This window comes from Carica papaya, chromosome 8 (genome assembly GCF_054855325.1).
Source record: "Carica papaya isolate Zhongbai chromosome 8, ASM5485532v1, whole genome shotgun sequence".
Lineage (NCBI taxonomy): Eukaryota > Viridiplantae > Streptophyta > Magnoliopsida > Brassicales > Caricaceae > Carica > Carica papaya.
This window is the reverse complement of record NC_142316.1, coordinates 18,850,532-18,869,414: the sequence shown is the minus strand read 5'-3', so window position 1 is coordinate 18,869,414 and position 18,883 is coordinate 18,850,532. Positions and strand designations below refer to the sequence as shown.

Genomic DNA, 18,883 nt, shown 5'->3' with positions numbered 1-18,883 from the left:
TAATTCGCGCTGCAAATACATAAACTCCTTCTCCTTTCTTCCCCCTCCTGTCATTTGTTTCCTTGTGCGTGCGCACTGCACCTCCCGTTCTCGTTCTAATATCAAGTAAAATTCTACACCGTCGTGACTCACATTTGCGAATAAACTTGAGGACCATAATTCAAGTCGCGCGTAACGTCGAAAGAATCATCTGCAAAAAAATGGGTGCAACACAAGGACTTCACAAGAAAATGGGTGAAATATAAGGACTTCGCAGGAGGTAACCCATGCTAGTACTACTCTCGCCCAAGCACCCTTACCTACAAAGTTCTGATCGAATTCGTTGCATTAGTGCTGGTATGATCGCACCCGTTTCATTTAGTGCTCAAAATACATACACTTCTTCTCCTTCCCTCCCCCTCCCATCAATTGTTTCCTTGTGCGTTTACACTGCACCTCTCCTTCTCGTTCTAATATCGATTAAAATGCCCCTGCTTCTTGACTCACATTTGCGTATAAACCAGCGGACCCTAAGTCCAGTCGCGCGTAACGTCGAACGACCCGTCTGAAAATAAATTGGTGCGACACGAGGACTTCCCAGGAGGTCACCCATCCAAGTACTACTCTCGCCCAAGCACACTTAACTGCGGAGTTCTGATGGGATCCGGTGCATTAATGCTGGTATGATCGCACCTGTTTAATTTTGCGCTGCAAATACATATACTCCTCATTTCTTCCCCCTCCCAACATTTGTTTCCTTGTGCGTGCGCACTGCACCTCCCGTGCTCGTTCTAATATCAAGTAAAATGCCACGGTGCCATGACTCACATTTGCGAATAAACCTGAGGACCATAATTCAAGTCGCGTGTATCGTCGAAAGAATCATCTGCAAAAAAATGGGTGTAACACGAGGACTTCCTAAGAAAATGGGTGAAATATAAGGACTTCACAGGAGGTCACCAATCCTAGTGCTACTCTCGCCCAAGCACCCTTAACTTGCGGAGTTCTGATAGAATCCGTTGCATTGGTGCTGGTATGATTGCTCATGTTTCATTATGCGCTGCAAATACATACACTTTTTCTCCCTCCATCCCCCCTCCCGTCATTTGTTTCCTTGTGCAAGTATTCTGTATCTCTCCTTCTCGTTCTAATATCGATTAAAATGCCCCAGCTTCTTGACTCACATTTGCGTATAAACCAACGGATCCTAGTTCCAATCGCGAGTAACGTCGAACGACCCGTCTGAAAATAAATTGGTTCGACACGAGGACTTCCCAGGAGGTCACCCATCCGAGTACTACTCTTGCCCAAGCACACTTAGCTGCGGAGTTCTGATGGGGTCCGGTGCATTAATGCTCGTATGATCGCACCCATTTAATTTTGCGCTGCAAATACATATACTCCTTCTCCTTTCTTCCCCCTCCCATCATTTGTTTCCTTGTGCGTGCGCACTGCACCTCCCGTGCTCGTTCTAATATCAAGTAAAATGCTACGGTGCCGTGACTCACATTTGCGAATAAACCTGAGGACCATAATTCAAGTCACGCGTATTGTCGAAAGAATCATCTGCAAAAAAATGGGTGCAACACGAGGACTTCTTAAGAAAATGGGTGAGATATAGGGACTTCGTAGGAGGTCACCCATCCTAGTGCTACTCTCGCCCAAGAACTCTTAACTTGCGGAGTTCTGATAGAATCTGTTGCATTGGTGCTGGTATAATTGCTCATGTTTCATTCTGTGCTGCAAATACATACACTTTTTCTCCCTCCATCTCCCCTCCCATCAATTGTTTCCTTGTGCGTTCACACTGCACCTCTCCTTCTCGTTCTAATATCGATTAAAATGCCCCTGCTTCTTGACTCACATTTGCGAATAAACCTGAGGACCATAATTCAAGTCGCGCGTAACGTTGAAAGAATCATCTGCAAAAAAATGGGTGCAACACGAGGACTTTACAAGAAAATGGGTGAAATATAAGGACTTCGCAGGAGGTAACCCATGCTAGTACTACTCTCGCCCAAGCACCCTTATGTATGGAGTTCTGATAGAATCCGATGCATTAGTGCTGGTATGATCGCACCTGTTTCATTTCGTGCTGAAATTACATACACTCTTTCTCCTTCCCTCCCCCTCCCGTCATTTGTTTCCTTGTGCGTGCACTCTGCATCTCTCTTTCTCGTTCTAATATCGATTAAAATGCCCCTGCTTCTTGACTCACATTTGCGTATAAACCAGCGGATCCGAGTTCCAGTCCCGCATAACGTCGAACGACGCGTCTGAAAAAAAATTGGTTCGACACGAGGACTTCCCGAGAGGTCACCCATCTGAGTACTAATATCGCCCAAGCACACTTAACTGCGGTGTTCTGATGGAGTTCGGTGCATTAATGCTGGTATGATCGCACCCGTTTAATTTTGCGCTGCAAATACATATACTCCTTCTCCTTTCTTCCCCCTCCCATCATTTGTTTGCTTGTGCGTGCGCACTGCACCTCCCGTGCTCGTTCTAATATCAAGTAAAATGCTACGGTGCCGTGACTCACATTTGCGAATAAACCTGAGGACCATAATTCAAGTCGCGCGTATTGTCGAAAGAATCATATGCAAAAAAATGGGTGCAACACGAGGATTTCCTAAGAAAATGGTTGAAATATAAGGACTTCGCAGGAGGTCATCCATCCTAGTGCTACTCTCGCCCAAGAACCCTTAACTTGCGGAGTTCTGATAGAATCTGTTGCATTGGTGCTGGTATGATTGCTCATGTTTCATTCTGCGCTGCAAATACATACACTTTTTCTCCCTCTATCCCCCCTCCCGTCAATTGTTTCCTTGTGCGTTCACACTGCACCTCTCCTTCTCGTTCTAATATCGATTAAAATGCCCCTGCTTCTTGACTCACATTTGCGAATAAACCTGAGGACCATAATTCAAGTAGCGCGTAACGTCGAAAGAATAATCTGCAAAAAAATGGGTGCAACACGAGGACTTTACAAGAAAATGGGTGAAATATATGGACTTCGCATGAGGTAACCCATGCTAGTACTACTCTCGCCCAAGCACCCTTACGTATGGAGTTCTGATAGAATCCGATGCATTAGTGCTGGTATGATTGCACCTGTTTCATTTCGTGCTGAAAATACATGCACTCTTTCTCCATCCCTCCCCCTCCCGTCATTTGTTTCCTTGTGCGTGCACTCTGCATCTCTCTTTTTCGTTCTAATATCGATTAAAATGCCCCTGCTTCTTGACTCACATTTGCGTATAAACCAGTGGACCCTAGTTGCAGTCGCGCATAACGTCGAACGACCGGTCTGAAAAAAAAAATTAGTGCGACAAGAGGACTTCCCAGGGGGTCACCCATCCGAGTATTACTCTCGCCGAAGCACACTTAACTGCGGATTTCTAATGGGATCCGGTGCATTAGTGCTAGTATGATCGCACCTTTCTAATTTTGCGCTGCAAATACATAAACTCCTTCTCCTTTCTTCCCCCTCCCGTCATTTGTTTCCTTGTGCGTGCACACTGCACCTCACGTTCTCGTTCAAATATCAAGTAAAATGCCACGGCGCCGTGACTCACATTTGCGAATAAATCTGCGGACCATAATTAAAGTCGAGCGTAACGTCGACCGGCACATCTGAAAAAAAGAAAATGGGTGCAGCACGAGAACTTCCCAGGAGGTAACCCATCATTGTACTACTTTCGCCAAAGCACACTTAACTGCGGAGTTCTGCAGTTAAGTGTGCTTGGGCGAGAGTAGTACTCAGATGGGTGACCACTTGGGAAGCCCTCGTGTTGCACCCATTTTTTTGCAGATGATTCTTTCGACGTTACGCGCGACTTGAATTATGGTCCTCAGGTTTATTCGCAAATGTGAGTCACGGCGCTGTAGCATTTTACTTGATATTAGAACGAGAACGGGAGGTGCAGTGCGCACGCACAAGGAAACAAATGACGGGAGGGGGAAGAAAGGGGAATGAGTTTATGTATTTGCAGCGCAAAATTAAACAGGTGCGATCATACCAGCACTAATGCACTGGATCCCATCAGAACTCCGCAGTGAAGTGTGCTTGGGCGAGATTAGTACTCGGATGGGTGACCTCCTGGGAAGTCCTCGTGTCGCACCAATTTTTTTTCAGACAGGTCGTTCGACGTTACGCGTGTCTAGAACTAGTGTCCGCTGGTTTATACGCAAATGTGAGTCAAGAAGCAGGGGCATTTTAATCGATATTACAACGAGAATGAGAGGTAAAGTGTGAACGCACAAGGAAACAAATGACGGGACGGGGAAGAAAGGAGAAGGAGTGTATGTATTTGCAGCGCGAAATTAGTCAGGTGCGATGATACCAGCACTAAAGCTCCAGATCCCATCAGAACTCCGCAGTTAAGCGTGCTTGGGCGAGAGTAGTACTCGGATGGGTGACAACTTGGGAAGCCCTCGTGTTGCACCAATTTTTTTTCGGATGGGTTGTTCGACGTTATGCGCGAATGAAATTATAAACCGTTGGTTCATTTGCAAAGGTGAGTCACGTTGCCGGGGCATATTACTTGATATTAGAACGAGAAAGAGAGATGCAGAGTGCACGCACAAGGAAACAAATGACGGGAGGGGGGATGGAAGGAGAAAGAGTGTATGTATTTGTAGTGCAGAATGAAACATGAGGGATCATACCAGCACTAATGCAACGGATTCTATCAGAACTCCGCAGTTAAGGGTGCTTGGGCGAGAAAAGTACTCGGATGGATGACCTCCTGCGAAGTCCTTATATTTCACCCATTTTCTTGGGAGGTCCTCGTGTTGCACACATCTTTTTGCAGATGATTCTTTCGACGTTACGCGCGACTTGATTTATGGTCCGCAGATTTATTCGCAAATGTGAGTCACGGCGCCGTGGCATTTTACTTGATATTAGAACGAGTACGGGAGGTGCAGTGCGCACGCACAAGGAAACAAATGACGGGATGAGGAAGAAAAGAGAATGAGTGTATGTATTTGAAGCGCAAAATTAAATAAGTGGCATCATACCAGCACTACTGCACTGGATCCCATCAAAACTCTGCAGTTAAGTGTGCTTGGGCAAGAGTAGTACTCGGATGGGTGACCTCTTGGGAAGTCCTCGTATTGCAACAAGTTTTTTTCAGATGGGTCGTTCGACGTTACGCGCGACTGGAACTATGGTCTGCTGGTTTATACGCAAATGTGAGTCAAGAATCAGGGGAATTTTAATCGATATTAGAACGAGAAGGAGAGGTGCAGTGTGAACGCACAAGGAAACAAATGATGGGAGGGGGGGAGGGAAGAAGGAATGTATGTATTTTCAGCACGAAATTAAACAGGTGCGGTCACACCAGCACAAATGCACCGGATCCCATCAGAACTCCGCAGTTAAGTGTGCTTTGGCGAAAGTAGTACAATGATGTGTTACCTCCTGGGAAGTCCTCGTGTCACACCAATTTTTTTCAGACGAGTCGTTCGACGTTACGCGCGTCTGGAACTAGGGTCCACTGGTTTATACGCAAATGTGAGTCACGAAGCAGGGGCATTTTAATCGATATTAGAACGAGAAGGAGAGATGCAGAGTGCACGCACAAGGAAACAAATGACGGGAGGGGGGATGGAGGGAGAAAAAGTGTATGTATTTGCAGCGCAGAATGAAACATGAGCAATCATACCAGCACCAATGCAACGGATTCTATCAGAACTCCGCAAGTTAAGGGTGCTTGGGCGAGAGTAGCACTAGGAAGGGTGACCTCCTGCGAAGTCCTTATATTTCACCCATTTTTTTGCAGATGATTCTTTCGACGATACGCGCGACTTGAATTATGGTCTTCAGGTTTATTCGCAAATGTGAGTCACGGCACCGTAGCATTTTACTTGATATTAGAACGAGCACGGTAGGTGCAGTGCGCACGCACAAGGAAACAAATGACGGGAGGGGGAAGAATGGAGAAGGAGTTTATGTATTTGCAGCGCAAAATTAAACGGGTGCGATCATACCAGCATTAATGCACCGGATCCCATCAGAACTCCGCAGTTAAGTGTGCTTGGGCGAGAGTAGTACTCGGATGGGTGACCTCCTGGGAAGTCCTCGTGTCGCACCAATTTACTTTCAGACGGGTCGTTCGACGTTACGCGCGACTAGAACTAGGATCCCCTGGTTTATACTCATATGTGAGTCAAGAAGCAAGGGCATTTTAATCGATATTGGAACGAGAAGGAGAGATGCAGAGTGCACGCACAAGGAAACAAATGACGGGAGGGGGGATGGAGGGAGAAAAATTCTATGTATTTTCAGCACGAAATGAAACAGGTGCGATCATACCAGCACTAATGCAACGGATTCTATCAGAACTCCGTAGGTAAGGGTGCTTGGGCGAGAGTAGTACTAGCATGGGTTACCTCCTGCGAAGTCCTTATATTTCACCCATTTTCTTGTGAAGTCCTCGTGTTGCACCCATTTTTTTGCAGATGATTCTTTCGACGTTACGCACGACTTGAATTATGGTCCTCAGGTTTATTCGCAAATGTGAGTCACGGCGCTGTAGCATTTTACTTGATATTTGAACGAGAACGGGAGGAGCAATGCGCACGCACAAGGAAACAAATGACGGGAGGGGGAAGAAATGAGAAGGAGTTTATGTATTTGCAGCGCGAAATTAATCAGGTGCGATCATACCAGCACTAATGCAACAAATCCCATCATAACTCCGCAGTTAATTGTGCTTAGGCGAGAGTAGTACTCGGATGGGTGACCACTTGGGAAGTCCTCGTGTTGCACCCATTTTTTTGCAGATGATTCTTTCAACGTTACGTACGACTTGAATTATGGTCCTCAGGTTTATTCGCAAATGTGAGTCACAGCGGTGTAGCATTTTACTTGATATTAGAACAAGAACGGATGGTGCAGTGCGCACGCACAAGGAAACAAATGACGGGAGGGGGAAGAAAGGGGAATGAGTTTATGTATTTGCAGCGCAAAATTAAACAGGTGCGATCATACCAGCACTAATGCACCGGATCCCATCAGAACTCCGCAGTGAAGTGTGCTTGGGCGAGAGTAGTACTCGGATGTGTGACCTCTTGGGAAGTCCTCGTATCGCAACAATTTTTTTTCAGAGGGGTCGTTCGACGTTACGCGCGACTGGAACTATGGTCCGCTGGTTTATACGCAAATGTGAGTCAAGAATCAGGGGAATTTTAATCGATATTAGAACGAGAAGGAGAGGTGCAGTGTGAACGCACAAGGAAACAAATGATGGGAAGGGGGGAGGGAAGAAGGAGTGTATGTATTTTCAGCACGAAATTAAACAGGTGCGGTCACACCAGCACAAATGCACCGGATCCCATCAGAACTCCGCAGTTAAGTGTGCTTTGGCGAAAGTAGTACAATGATGTGTTACCTCCTGGGAAGTTCTCGTATTGCACCCATTTTCTTTTTTTCAGATGTGCCGTTCGACGTTACGCGCGATTTTAATTATGGTCCGCAGATTTATTCGCAAATGTGAGTCACGGCGCCGTGGTATTCTACTTGATATTTGAACGAGAACGAGAGGTGCAGTGCGCACGCAAAAGGAAACAAATGACGGGAGGGGGAAGAAAGGAGAAGGAGTTTATGTATTTGCAGCGCGAAATTAAACAGGTGCGATCATACCAGCACTAATGCACCAGATCCCATCAAAACTCCTCAGTTAAGTGTGCTTGGGCGAGAGTAGTACTCGGATGGGTGACCTCTTGGGAAGTCCTCATGTCGCACTAATTTTTTTTTCAGACGGATCGTTCGACGTAACGCGCGACTGGAACTAGGGTCCACTGATTTATACGCAAATGTGAGTCAAGAAGCAGGGGTATTTTAATCGATATTGGAACGAGAAGGAGAGATGCAGAGTGCACGCACAAGGAAATAAATGACGGGAGGGGGGATGGAGGGAGAAAAAGTGTATGTATTTGCAGCGCAGAATGAAACATGAGCAATCATACCAGCACCAATGCAACGGATTCTGTCAGAACTCCACAAGTTAAGGGTGCTTGGGCGAGAGTAGCACTAGGATGGGTGACCTCCTGCGAAGTCCTTATATTTCACCAATTTTCTTAGGAAGTCCTCGTGTTGCACCCATTTTTTTTGCCGATGATTCTTTCGACGATACGCGCGACTTGAATTATGGTCCTCAGGTTTATTTGCAAATGTGAGTCACGACACCGTAGCATTTTACTTGATATTAGAACGAGCACGGGAGGTGCAGTGCTCACGCACAAGGAAACAAATGACGGGAGGGGGAAGAAAGGAGAAGGAGTTTATGTATTTGCAGCGCAGAATTAAATGGGTGCGATAATACCAGCACTAATGCACCGGATCCCAACAGAACTCCGCAGTTAAGTGTGCTTAGGCGAGAGTAGTACTCGGATGGGTGACCTTTTGGGAAGTCCTCGTGTCGCACCAATTTATTTTCAGACAGGTCGTTCGACGTTACGCGCGACTGAAACTCGTGTCCGCTGGTTTATACGCAAATGTGAGTCAAGAAGCAGGGGCATTTTAATCGATATTAGAACGAGAAGGAGAGGTGCAGTGTGAACGCACAAGGAAACAATTGATGGGAGGGGGAGGGATGGAGAAGGAGTGTATGTATTTTCAGCACGAAATGAAATAGGTGCGATCATACCATCACTAATGCAACGGATTCTATCAGAACTCCGTAGGTAAGGGTGTTTGGGCGAGAGTAGTACTAGCATGGGTTACCTCCTGCGAAGTCCTTATATTTCACCCATTTTCTTCTGAAGTCCTCGTGTTGCACCCATTTTTTGCAGACGATTCTTTCGACGTTACGCGTGACTTGAATTATGGTCCTCAGGTTTATTCGCAAATGTGAGTCACGACGCCGTGGCATTTTACTTGATATTAGAACGAGAACGGGAGGTGTAGTGCGCACGCACAAGGAAACAAATGACGAGAGGGGGAAGAAAGGAGAAGGAGTTTATGTATTTGCAGCGCGAAATTAAACGGGTGCGATCATACAAGCGCTAATGCACTGGATCCCATCAGAACCCTGTAGGGAAGTGTGCTTGGGCGAGAGTAGTACTCGGATGGGTGACCTCCTGGGAAGTCCTCGTGTCGCAACAATTTTTTTTCAGACGGGTCGTTCGACGTTACGCGCGACTGGAACTCGTGTCCGCTGGTTTATACGCAAATGTGAGTCTAGAAGCAGGGGCATTTTAATCGAAATTAGAACGAGAAGGAGAAGTGCAGTGTGAACGCACAAGGAAACAATTGATGGGAGGGGGAGGGAAGGAGAAGGAGTGTATGTATTTTCAGCACGAAATGAAACAGGTGCGATCAAACCAGCACAAATGCAACGGATTCTGTCAGAACTCCGTATGTAAGGGTGCTTGGGCGAGAGTAGTACTACCATGGGTTACCTCCTGCGAAGTCCTTATATTTCACCCATTTTCTTGTGAAGTCCTCGTGTTGCACCCATTTTTTTTTAGATGATTCTTTCGACGTTACGCACGACTTGAATTATGGTCCTCAGGTTTATTCGCAAATGTGAGTCACGGCGCTGTAGCATTTTACTTGATATTAGAACGAGAACGGGAGGTGCAGTGCGCACGCACAAGGAAACAAATGACGGGAGGGGGAAGAAAGGGGAATGAGTTTATGTATTTGCAGTGCAAAACTAAACAGGTGCGATCATACCAGCACTAAAGCCCCGGATCCCATCCGAACTCCGCAGTTAAGTGTGCTTGGGCGAGATTAGTATTCAGATGGTTGATCTCCTTAGAAGTCCTCGTGTCGCACAAATTTTTTTTCAGACGGGTCGTTCGACGTTACGCGCGTCTGGAACTAGGGTCTGCTGGTTTATACGCAAATGTGAGTCAAGAAGCAGGGGCAATTTAATTGATATTAGAACGAGAATGAGAGGTGAAGTGTGAACGCACACGGAAACAAATGGCGGGAGGGGGAAGAAAGGAGGAGTGTATGTATTTGCAGCGCGAAATTAAACAGGTGCGATTATACCAGCACTACAGCCCCGGATCCCATCAGAACTCCGCAGTTAAGTGTGCTTGGGCGAGAGTAGTACTCGGATCGGTGACCACCTGGGAAGCCCTCGTGTTGCACCTATTTTTTTTCAGATGGGTTGTTCGACATTACGCGCGAATGGAATTCTAAACCGCTGGTTCATTTGCAAAGGTGAGTCACGGCACTGTGGCATTTTACTTGATATTTGAACGAGAACGAGAGGTGCAGTGCGCACGCACAAGGAAACAAATGACGGGACGGGGGATGGAAGGAGAAAGAGTGTATGTATTTGCAATGTAGAATGAAACATGAGGGATCATACCAGCACTAATGCAACGGATTCTATCAGAACTCCACAGTTAAGGGTGCTTGGGCGAGAAAAGTACTCGGATGGGTGACCTCCTGCGAAGTCCTTATATTTCACCCATTTTCTTGGGAGGTCCTCGTGTTGCACCCATCTTTTTGCAGATGATTCTTTCGACATTACGCGCGACTTGATTTATGGTCCGCAGGTTTATTCGCAAATGTGAGTCACGGCACCGTGGTATTTTACTTGATATTAGAACGAGTACGGGAGGTGCAGTGCGCACGCACAAGGAAACAAATGACGGGAGGAGGAAGAATAGAGAAGGAGTGTATGTATTTAACGCGCAAAATTAAACAAGTGGCATCATACCAGCACTAATGCACTTGATCCCATCAGAACTCTGCATTTAAGTGTGCTTGGGCGAGAGTAGTACTCGGATGGGTGACCTCTTGGGAAGTTCTCGTATCGCAACAATTTTTTTTCAGATGGGTCGTTCGACGTTACGCGCGACTGGAACTATGGTCTGCTGGTTTATACGCAAATGTGAGTCAAGAATCAGGGGCATTTTCATCGATGTTAGAACGAGAAGGAGAGGTGCAGTGTGAACGCGCAAGGAAACAAATGATGGGAGGGGGGGAGGGAAGAAGAAGTGAATGTATTTTCAGCACGAAATTAAACAGGCGCGGTCACACCAGCACAAATGCACCGGATCCCAAGAGGTCACACATTTGCGAATAAACCTGAGGACCATAATTCAAGTCGCGCGTATCGTCGAAAGAATCATCTGCAAAAAAATGGGTGAAATATAAGGACTTCGCAGGAGGTCACCCATCCTAGTGCTACTCTCGCCCAAGCACCCTTAACTTGCGGAGTTCTGATAGAATCTGTTGCATTGGTGCTGGTATGATTGCTCATGTTTAATTCTGTGCTGCAAATACATACACTTTTTCTCCCTGCATCACCCCTCCCGTCATTTGTTTCCCTGTGCGTGCACTCTGCATCTCTCCTTCTCGTTCTAATATCGATTAAAATGCCCCTGCTTCTGGACTCACATTTGCGTATAAACCAGTGGACCCTAGTTCTAGTCGCGCGTAACGTCGAACGACCCGTCAGAAAAAAAAATTATTGCAACGCGAGGACTTCCCAGGAGGTCACACATCCGAGTACTACTCTCGCCCAAGCACACTTAACTGCGGAGTTCTGATGGGATCCGGTGCATTAGTGCTGGTATGATCGTACCTGTTTAATTTTGCGCTGCAAGTACATAAATTCCTTCTCCTTTCTTCCCCCTCCCGTCATTTGTTTCCAAGTGCGTGCGCACTGCACCTCTCGTTCTCGTTCAAATATCAAGTACAATGCCACGGCGACGTGACTCACATTTGCGAATAAATCTGCGGACCATAATTAAAGTCGCGCGTAACGTCGAACGGCACATCTGCAAAAAAAGAAAATGGGTGCAACACGAGAACTTCCCACGAGGTAACCCATCATTGTACTACTTTCACCAAAGCACACTTAACTGCGTAGTTCTGATGGGATCCGGTGCATTTGTGCTGGTATGATCGCACCTGTTTAATTTTGCGTTGCAAATACATAAACTCATTCCCCTTTCTTCCCCCTCCCGTCATTTGTTTCCTTGTGCGTGCGCACTGCACCTCACGTGCTCCTTCTAATATAAAGTAAAATGCTACGGTGCCGTGACTCACATTTGCGAATAAACCTGAGGACCATAATTCAAGTCGCGCGTATCGTCGAAAGAATCATCTGCAAAAAAAATAGGTGCAACACGAGAACTTCCTAAGAAAATGGGTGAAATATAAGGACTTCGCAGGAGGTAACCCATGCTAGTACTACTCTCACCCAAGCACCCTTACCTACGGAGTTCTGATAGAATCCGTTGCATTAGTGCTGGTATGATCGCACCTGTTTCATTTCGTGCTGAAAATACATACACTCCTTCTCCTTCCCTCCCCGTCCCATCAATTGTTTCCTTGTGTGTTCACACTGCACATCTCATTCTCGTTCTAATATCGATTAAAATGCCCCTGCTTCTTGACTCACATTTGCGTATAAACCAGCGGAACCTAGTTCCAGTCGCGCGTAACGTCGAACGACTCGTCTGAAAAAAAATTGGTGCGACACGAGGACTTCGCAGGAGGTCACCCATCCGAGTACTACTCTCGCCCAAGCACACTTAACTGCGGAGTTCTGATGGGATCCGGTGCATTAGTGCTGGTATGATCGCACCTGTTTAATTTTGCGCTGCAAATACATAAATTCCTTCTCCTTTCTTCCCCCTCCCGTCATTTGTTTCCAAGTGCGTGCGCACTGCACCTCTCGTTCTCATTCAAATATCAAGTACAATGCCACGGTGCCGTGACTCACATTTGCGAATAAATCTGCGGACCATAATTAAAGTCGCGCGTAACGTCGAACGACACATCTGAAAAAAAGAAAATGGGTGCAACACGAGAACTTCCCACGAGGTAACCCATCATTGTACTACTTTCACCAAAGCACACTTAACTGCGGAGTTCTGATGGGATCCGGTGCATTTGTGCTGGTATGATCGCACCTGTTTAATTTTGCGCTGCAAATACATAAACTCATTCCCCTTTCTTCCCCCTCCCGTCATTTGTTTCCTTGTGCGTGCGCACTGCACCTCCCGTGCTCCTTCTAATATAAAGTAAAATACTACGGTGCCGTGACTCACATTTGCGAATAAACCTGAGGACCATAATTCAAGTCGCGCGTATCGTCGAAAGAATCATCTGCAAAAAAAATGGGTGCAACACGAGGACTTCCTAAGAAAATTTGTGAAATATAAGGACTTCGCAGGAGGTCACCCATCCTAGTGCTACTCTCGCCCAAGCACCCTTAACTTGCGGAGTTCTGATAGAATCCGTTGCATTGGTGCTGGTATGATTGCTCATGTTTCATTCGGCGCTGCAAATACATACACTTTTTCTCCCTCCATCCCCCCTCCCGTCATTTGTTTACTTGTGCGTGCGCACTGCACCTCCCGTGCTCGTTCTAATATAAAGTAAAATGCTACGGTGCCGTGACTCACATTTGTGTAGAAACCTGAGGACCATAATGCAAGTTGCGCGTATCGTCGAAAGAATCATCTTCAAAAAAATGGGTGCAACACAAGGACTTCCTAAGAAAATTCGAAAGAATCATCTGCAAAAAGACGGGTGCAACACAAGGACCTCCCAAGAAAATGGGTGAAATATAAGGACTTCGCAGGAGGTCACCCATCTGAGTACTTTTTTCGCCCAAGCACCCTTAACTGCGGAGTTCTAATAGAATCCGTTGCATTAGTGCTGGTATGATCCCTCATGTTTCATTCTGCACTGCAAATACATACACTCTTTCTCCTTCCATCCCCCCTCCCGTCATTTGTTTCCTTGTGCGTGCACTCTGCATCTCTCTTTCTCGTTCTAATACCAAGTAATATGCCCCGGCACCGTGACTCACCTTTGCAAATGAACCAGCGGTTTATAATTCCATTCACGCGTAACGTCGAACAACCCATCCGAAAAAAAAATAGGTGCAACACGAGGGCTTCTCAGGTGGTGACCCATCCGAGTACTACTCTCGCCCAAGCACACTTAACTGCGGAGTTCTGATGGAATCCGGACCTTTAGTGCTGGTATGATCGCACCTGTTTAATTTCGTGCTGCAAATACATACACTCCTTCTCATTTCTTCCCCCTCCCGTCATTTGTTTCCTTGTGCGTTCACACTTCACCTCTCATTCTCGTTCTAATATCGATTAAAATGCCCCTGCTTCTTGACTCACATTTGCGTATAAACCAGCAGACCCTAGTTCCAGACGCGCGTAATGTCGAACGACCCATTTGAAAAAAAATTGGTGCGACACGAGGACTTCCCAGGAGGTCACCCATCCGAGTACTAATCTCGCCCAAGCAGACTTCACTGCGGAGTTCTGATGGGATCCAGTGTATTAGTGCTAGTATGATCGCACCTGTTTAATTTTGCACTGCAAATACATAAACTCATTCTCCTTTCTTCCCCCTCCCATCATTTGTTTCCTTGTGCGTGCGCACTGCACCTCCCGTTCTCGTTCTAATATCAAGTAAAATGCTACAGTGCCGTGACTCACATTTGCGAATAAACCTGAGGACCATAATTCAAGTCGCGCGTAACGTCGAAAGAATCATCTGCAAAAAAATGGGTGCAACACGAGGACTTCACAAGAAAATGGGTGAAATATAAGGACTTCGCAGGAGGTAACCCATCCGAGTACTACTCTCGCCCAAGCACACTTAAATGCGGAGTTGTGATGGGATCCGGTGCATTAGTGCTTGTATGATCGCACCTGTTTAATTTCGCGCTGCAAATACATAAACTCCTTCTCCTTTCTTCCCCCTCCCGTCATTTGTTTCCTTGTGCGTGCGCACTGAACCTCTCGTTCTCGTTCAAATATCAGGTAAAATACCACGGTCCCGTGACTCACATTTGCGAATAAATCTGCGGACCATAATTAAAGTCGCGCGTAACGTCGAACGGCACATCTGAAAAAAAGAAAATGGGTGCAACACGAGAACCTCCCAGGAGGTAACCCATCATTGTACTACTTTCGCCAAAGCACACTTAACTGCGGAGTTCAGATGGGATCCTGTGCATTTGTGCTGGTGTGACCGCATCTGTTTAATTTCGTGCTGAAAATACATACACTCCTTCTTCCCTCCCCCCCTCCCATCATTTGTTTCCTTGTGCGTTCACACTGCACCTCTCCTTCTCGTTCTAATATCGATTAAAATGCCCCTGATTCTTGACTCACATTTGCGTATAAACCAGCGGACCATAGTTCCAGTCGCGCGTAATGTCGAACGACCCATCTGAAAAAAAATTATTGCGATACGAGGACTTCCAAAGAGGTCACCCATCCGAGTACTACTCTCACCCAAGCACACTTAACTGCAGAGTTCTGATGGGATCCAGTGCATTAGTGCTGGTATGATGCCACTTGTTTAATTTTGTGCTTCAAATACATACACTTCTTCTCTTTTCTTCCTCCTCCCGTCATTTGTTTCCTTGTGCGTGCGCACTGCACCTCCCGTTCTCGTTCAAATATCAAGTAAAATGCCACGGCGCCGTGACTCACATTTGCGAATAAATCTGCGGATCATAATTAAAGTCGCGCGTAACGTCGAACGACACATCTGAAAAAAAGAAAATGGGTGCAACACGAGAACTTTCATGGAGGTAACCCATCATTGTACTACTTTCGCCAAAGCACACTTAACTGCGGAGTTCTGATGGGATCCGGTGCATTTGTGCTGGTGTGACCGCACCTGTTTAATTTCGTGCTGAAAATACATACACTCCTTCTTCCCTCCCTGCCTCCCATCATTTGTTTCCTTGTGCGTTCACACTGCAACTCTCATTCTCGTCCTAACATCGATTAAAATGCCCCTGATTCTTGACTCACATTTGCGTATAAACCAGCGGACCATAGTTCCATTCGCGCGTAACGTCGAACGTCCCCTCTGAAAAAAAATTGTTGCGATACGAGGACTTCCCAAGAGGTCACCCATCCGAGTACTACTCTCGCCCAAGCACACTTCACTGTTGAGTTCTGATGGGATCCGGTGCATCAGTGCTGGTATGATCGCACCTGTTTAATTTCGCGCTGCAAATACATAAACTCATTCCCCTTTCTTCCCCCTCCCGTCATTTATTTCCTTGTGCGTGCGCACTGCACCTCTCGTTCTCGTTCAAATATCATGTAAAATGCCACGGCGCCGTGACTCACATTTGCAAATAAATCTGCGGACCATAATTAAAGTCGCGCGTAACGTCGAACGGCACATCTGAAAAAAAAAAAAATGGGTGCAACACGAGAACTTCCCATGAGGTAACCCATCATTGTACTACTTTCGCCAAAGCACACTTAACTGCGGAGTTCTGATTGGATCCGGTGCATTTGTGTTGGTGTGACCGCACCTGTTTAATTTCGTTCTGAAAATACATACACTCCTTTTTCCCTCCCCCCTCCCATCATTTGTTTCCTTGTGCGTTCACACTGCACCTCTCATTCTCGTTCTAATATCGATTAAAATGCCCCTAATTCTTGACTCACATTTGCGTATAAACCAGCGGACCATAGTTCCAGTAGCGCGTAACGTCGAACGACCCATCTGAAAAAAAATTGTTGCGATACGAGGACTTCCCAAGAGGTCACCCATCCGACTACTACTCTCGCCCAAGCACACTTAACTGCAGAATTCTGATGGGATCCAGAGCATTAGTGCTGGTATGATGCCACTTGTTTAATTTTGCGTTTCAAATACATACACTTCTTCTCTTTTCTTCCTCCTCCCGTCATTTGTTTCCTTTTGCGTGCGCACTGCACCTCTCGTTCTCGTTCTAATATCAAGTAAAATGCCACGGCGCCGTGACTCACATTTGCGAATAAACCTGCGGACCATAAATCAAGTCGCGCGTAACGTCGAAAGAATCATCTGCAAAAAGATGGGTGCAACACGAGGACCTCCCAAGAAAATGGGTGAAATATAAGGACTTCGCAGGAGGTCACCCATCTGAGTACTTTTCTCGCCCAAGCACCCTTAACTGCGGAGTTCTGATAGAATCCGTTGCATTAGTACTGGTATGATCCCTCATGCTTCATTCTGCACTGCAAATACGTACACTCTTCCTCCTCCCATCCCTTCTCCCGTCATTTGTTTCCTTGTGCGTGCACTCTGCATCTCTCTTTCTCGTTCTAATATCAAGTAATATGCCCCAGCACCGTGACTCACCTTTGTAAATGAACCAGTGGTTTATAATTCTATTCGCGCGTAACGTCGAACAACACATCCGAGAAAAAAAAGGTGCAACACGAGGGCTTCCCAAGTGGTCACCCATCCGAGTACTACTCTCGCTCAAGCACACCTAACTGCGGAGTTCTGATGGGATCCGGGGCTTTAGTGCTGGTATGATCGCACCTGTTTAATTTCGCGCTGCAAATACATACACTCCTTCACCTTTCTTCCCCCTCCGTCATTTGTTTCCTTGTGCGTTCACACTTCATCTCTCCTTCTCGTTCTAATGTCGATTAAAATGCCCCTGCTTCTTGAGTCACATTTGCGTATAAACCAGCGGACCCTAGTTCCAGAGGCGCGTAGCGTCGAACGACCCGTCTGAAAAAAAATTGGGGCGACACGAGGACTTCCAAGGAGGTCACCCATCCGAGTACTAATCTCGCCCAAGCACACTTAAGTGCGGAGTTCTAATGGGATCCGGTGCATTAGTGCTGGTATGATCGCACCTATTTAATTTCGCGCTACAAATTCATAAACTCATTCCCCTTTCTTCCCCCTCCCGTCATTTGTTTCCTTGTGCGTGCGCACTGCACCTCCCGTTCTCGTTCTAATATCAAGTAAAATGCCACAGCGCCGTGACTCACATTTGCGAATAAACCTAAGGACCATAATTCAAGTCGCGCGTAACGTCGAAAGAATCACCTGCAATTAAATGGGTGCAACACGAGGACTTCACAAGAAAATGGGTGAAATATAAGGACTTTGCAGGAGGTAATCCATGCTAGTAATACTCTCGCCAAAGCACCCTTACCTGCGGAGTTCTGATAGAATCTGTTGCATTAGTGCTGGTATAATCGCACCTGTTTCATTTCGTGCTGAAAATACAAACACTCCTTCTCCTTCCCTCCCTCTCCCATCAATTGTTTCCTTCTGCGTTCACACTGCACCTCTCCTTCTCGTTCTAATATCGATTAAAATGCCACTGCTTCTTGACTCACATTTGCGTATAAACCAGCGGACCCTTGTTCCAGTCGCGCGTAAAGTCGAACGACCCGTCTGAAAAAAAATTGGTGCGACACGAGGACTTCCAAGGAGGTCACCCATGCGAGTACTACACTCACCCAAGCACACTTAACTGCGGAGTTCTGATGGGATCCGGTGCATTAGTGCTGGTATGATCAAACCCGTTTAATTTCGAACTGCAAATATATAAACTCCTTCTCCTTTCTTCCCCCTCCCGTCATTTGTTTCCTTCTGCGTGTGCACTGCACCTCCCGTGCTCGTTCTAATATCAAGTAAAATACTACGGTGCCGTGACTCACATTTGCGAATAAACCTGAGGACCATAATTCAAGTCGCGCGTAACGTCGAAAGAATCATTTGCAAAAAAATAGGTGCAACACGAGGACTTTACAAGAAAATGGGTGAAATATAAGGACTTCACAGGAGGTAAGCCATGCTAGTACTACTCTCGCCCAAGCACCCTTACCTACGGAGTTCTGATAGAATCCACTGCATTAGTGCTGGTATGATCGCACCTGTTTAATTCTGCACTGCAAATACATACACTCTTTCTCCTCCCATCCCCCCTCCCGTCATTTGTTTCCTTGTGCGTGCACTCTGCATCTCTCTTTCTCGTTCTAATATCAAGTAATATGCCCCGGCACCGTGAGTCACCTTTGCAAATAAACCAGTGATTTATAATTCCATTCGCGTGTAACGTCGAACAACCCATCCGAATACTAATCTTGCCCAAGCAAACTTCACTGCGGAGTTCTGATGGGATCCGGT

General features: G+C 46.4%; 4 non-coding genes and 29 pseudogenes across 4 annotated transcripts; 14 read left to right on the top strand and 19 right to left on the bottom strand.

Annotated features, from left to right (window-relative positions):
• Positions 1–555: 555 nt before the first annotated feature.
• LOC148248380 (5S ribosomal RNA) lies at positions 556–674 on the bottom strand. Its single transcript, XR_015814824.1, has one exon. It is a non-coding gene; the product is annotated as a 5S ribosomal RNA (ribosomal RNA).
• A 558-nt stretch (positions 675–1,232) lies between these two features.
• On the bottom strand, positions 1,233–1,351 carry LOC148248379 (5S ribosomal RNA; annotated as a pseudogene).
• A 1,951-nt stretch (positions 1,352–3,302) lies between these two features.
• Positions 3,303–3,421, bottom strand: LOC148248378 (5S ribosomal RNA; annotated as a pseudogene).
• Positions 3,422–3,987: 566 nt separating this feature from the next.
• Positions 3,988–4,106, top strand: LOC148248377 (5S ribosomal RNA). Its single transcript, XR_015814833.1, has one exon. It is a non-coding gene; the product is annotated as a 5S ribosomal RNA (ribosomal RNA).
• Positions 4,107–4,311: 205 nt separating this feature from the next.
• Positions 4,312–4,430, top strand: LOC148248376 (5S ribosomal RNA; annotated as a pseudogene).
• A 561-nt stretch (positions 4,431–4,991) lies between these two features.
• Positions 4,992–5,109, top strand: LOC148248375 (5S ribosomal RNA; annotated as a pseudogene).
• A 204-nt stretch (positions 5,110–5,313) lies between these two features.
• Positions 5,314–5,432, top strand: LOC148248374 (5S ribosomal RNA; annotated as a pseudogene).
• A 530-nt stretch (positions 5,433–5,962) lies between these two features.
• On the top strand, positions 5,963–6,081 carry LOC148248373 (5S ribosomal RNA). Its single transcript, XR_015815769.1, has one exon. It is a non-coding gene; the product is annotated as a 5S ribosomal RNA (ribosomal RNA).
• Positions 6,082–6,641: 560 nt separating this feature from the next.
• On the top strand, positions 6,642–6,760 carry LOC148248372 (5S ribosomal RNA; annotated as a pseudogene).
• A 205-nt stretch (positions 6,761–6,965) lies between these two features.
• LOC148248371 (5S ribosomal RNA) lies at positions 6,966–7,084 on the top strand (annotated as a pseudogene).
• A 204-nt stretch (positions 7,085–7,288) lies between these two features.
• LOC148248370 (5S ribosomal RNA) lies at positions 7,289–7,407 on the top strand (annotated as a pseudogene).
• Positions 7,408–7,616: 209 nt separating this feature from the next.
• Positions 7,617–7,735, top strand: LOC148248369 (5S ribosomal RNA; annotated as a pseudogene).
• Positions 7,736–8,298: 563 nt separating this feature from the next.
• Positions 8,299–8,417, top strand: LOC148248368 (5S ribosomal RNA; annotated as a pseudogene).
• Positions 8,418–8,975: 558 nt separating this feature from the next.
• LOC148248367 (5S ribosomal RNA) lies at positions 8,976–9,094 on the top strand (annotated as a pseudogene).
• Positions 9,095–9,653: 559 nt separating this feature from the next.
• Positions 9,654–9,772, top strand: LOC148248366 (5S ribosomal RNA; annotated as a pseudogene).
• A 202-nt stretch (positions 9,773–9,974) lies between these two features.
• Positions 9,975–10,093, top strand: LOC148248365 (5S ribosomal RNA; annotated as a pseudogene).
• Positions 10,094–10,654: 561 nt separating this feature from the next.
• On the top strand, positions 10,655–10,772 carry LOC148248364 (5S ribosomal RNA; annotated as a pseudogene).
• Positions 10,773–11,420: 648 nt separating this feature from the next.
• On the bottom strand, positions 11,421–11,539 carry LOC148248363 (5S ribosomal RNA; annotated as a pseudogene).
• Positions 11,540–11,749: 210 nt separating this feature from the next.
• LOC148248362 (5S ribosomal RNA) lies at positions 11,750–11,868 on the bottom strand (annotated as a pseudogene).
• Positions 11,869–12,104: 236 nt separating this feature from the next.
• Positions 12,105–12,223, bottom strand: LOC148248361 (5S ribosomal RNA; annotated as a pseudogene).
• A 205-nt stretch (positions 12,224–12,428) lies between these two features.
• LOC148248360 (5S ribosomal RNA) lies at positions 12,429–12,547 on the bottom strand. Its single transcript, XR_015815845.1, has one exon. It is a non-coding gene; the product is annotated as a 5S ribosomal RNA (ribosomal RNA).
• Positions 12,548–12,756: 209 nt separating this feature from the next.
• On the bottom strand, positions 12,757–12,875 carry LOC148248359 (5S ribosomal RNA; annotated as a pseudogene).
• Positions 12,876–13,848: 973 nt separating this feature from the next.
• LOC148248358 (5S ribosomal RNA) lies at positions 13,849–13,967 on the bottom strand (annotated as a pseudogene).
• A 205-nt stretch (positions 13,968–14,172) lies between these two features.
• On the bottom strand, positions 14,173–14,291 carry LOC148248357 (5S ribosomal RNA; annotated as a pseudogene).
• Positions 14,292–14,854: 563 nt separating this feature from the next.
• Positions 14,855–14,973, bottom strand: LOC148248356 (5S ribosomal RNA; annotated as a pseudogene).
• A 204-nt stretch (positions 14,974–15,177) lies between these two features.
• LOC148248355 (5S ribosomal RNA) lies at positions 15,178–15,295 on the bottom strand (annotated as a pseudogene).
• Positions 15,296–15,505: 210 nt separating this feature from the next.
• LOC148248354 (5S ribosomal RNA) lies at positions 15,506–15,624 on the bottom strand (annotated as a pseudogene).
• A 204-nt stretch (positions 15,625–15,828) lies between these two features.
• LOC148248353 (5S ribosomal RNA) lies at positions 15,829–15,947 on the bottom strand (annotated as a pseudogene).
• A 210-nt stretch (positions 15,948–16,157) lies between these two features.
• LOC148248352 (5S ribosomal RNA) lies at positions 16,158–16,276 on the bottom strand (annotated as a pseudogene).
• A 203-nt stretch (positions 16,277–16,479) lies between these two features.
• LOC148248351 (5S ribosomal RNA) lies at positions 16,480–16,597 on the bottom strand (annotated as a pseudogene).
• Positions 16,598–17,158: 561 nt separating this feature from the next.
• LOC148248350 (5S ribosomal RNA) lies at positions 17,159–17,277 on the bottom strand (annotated as a pseudogene).
• Positions 17,278–17,481: 204 nt separating this feature from the next.
• On the bottom strand, positions 17,482–17,600 carry LOC148248349 (5S ribosomal RNA; annotated as a pseudogene).
• Positions 17,601–18,159: 559 nt separating this feature from the next.
• On the bottom strand, positions 18,160–18,278 carry LOC148248348 (5S ribosomal RNA; annotated as a pseudogene).
• Between the last annotated feature and the right edge of the window lie 605 nt (positions 18,279–18,883).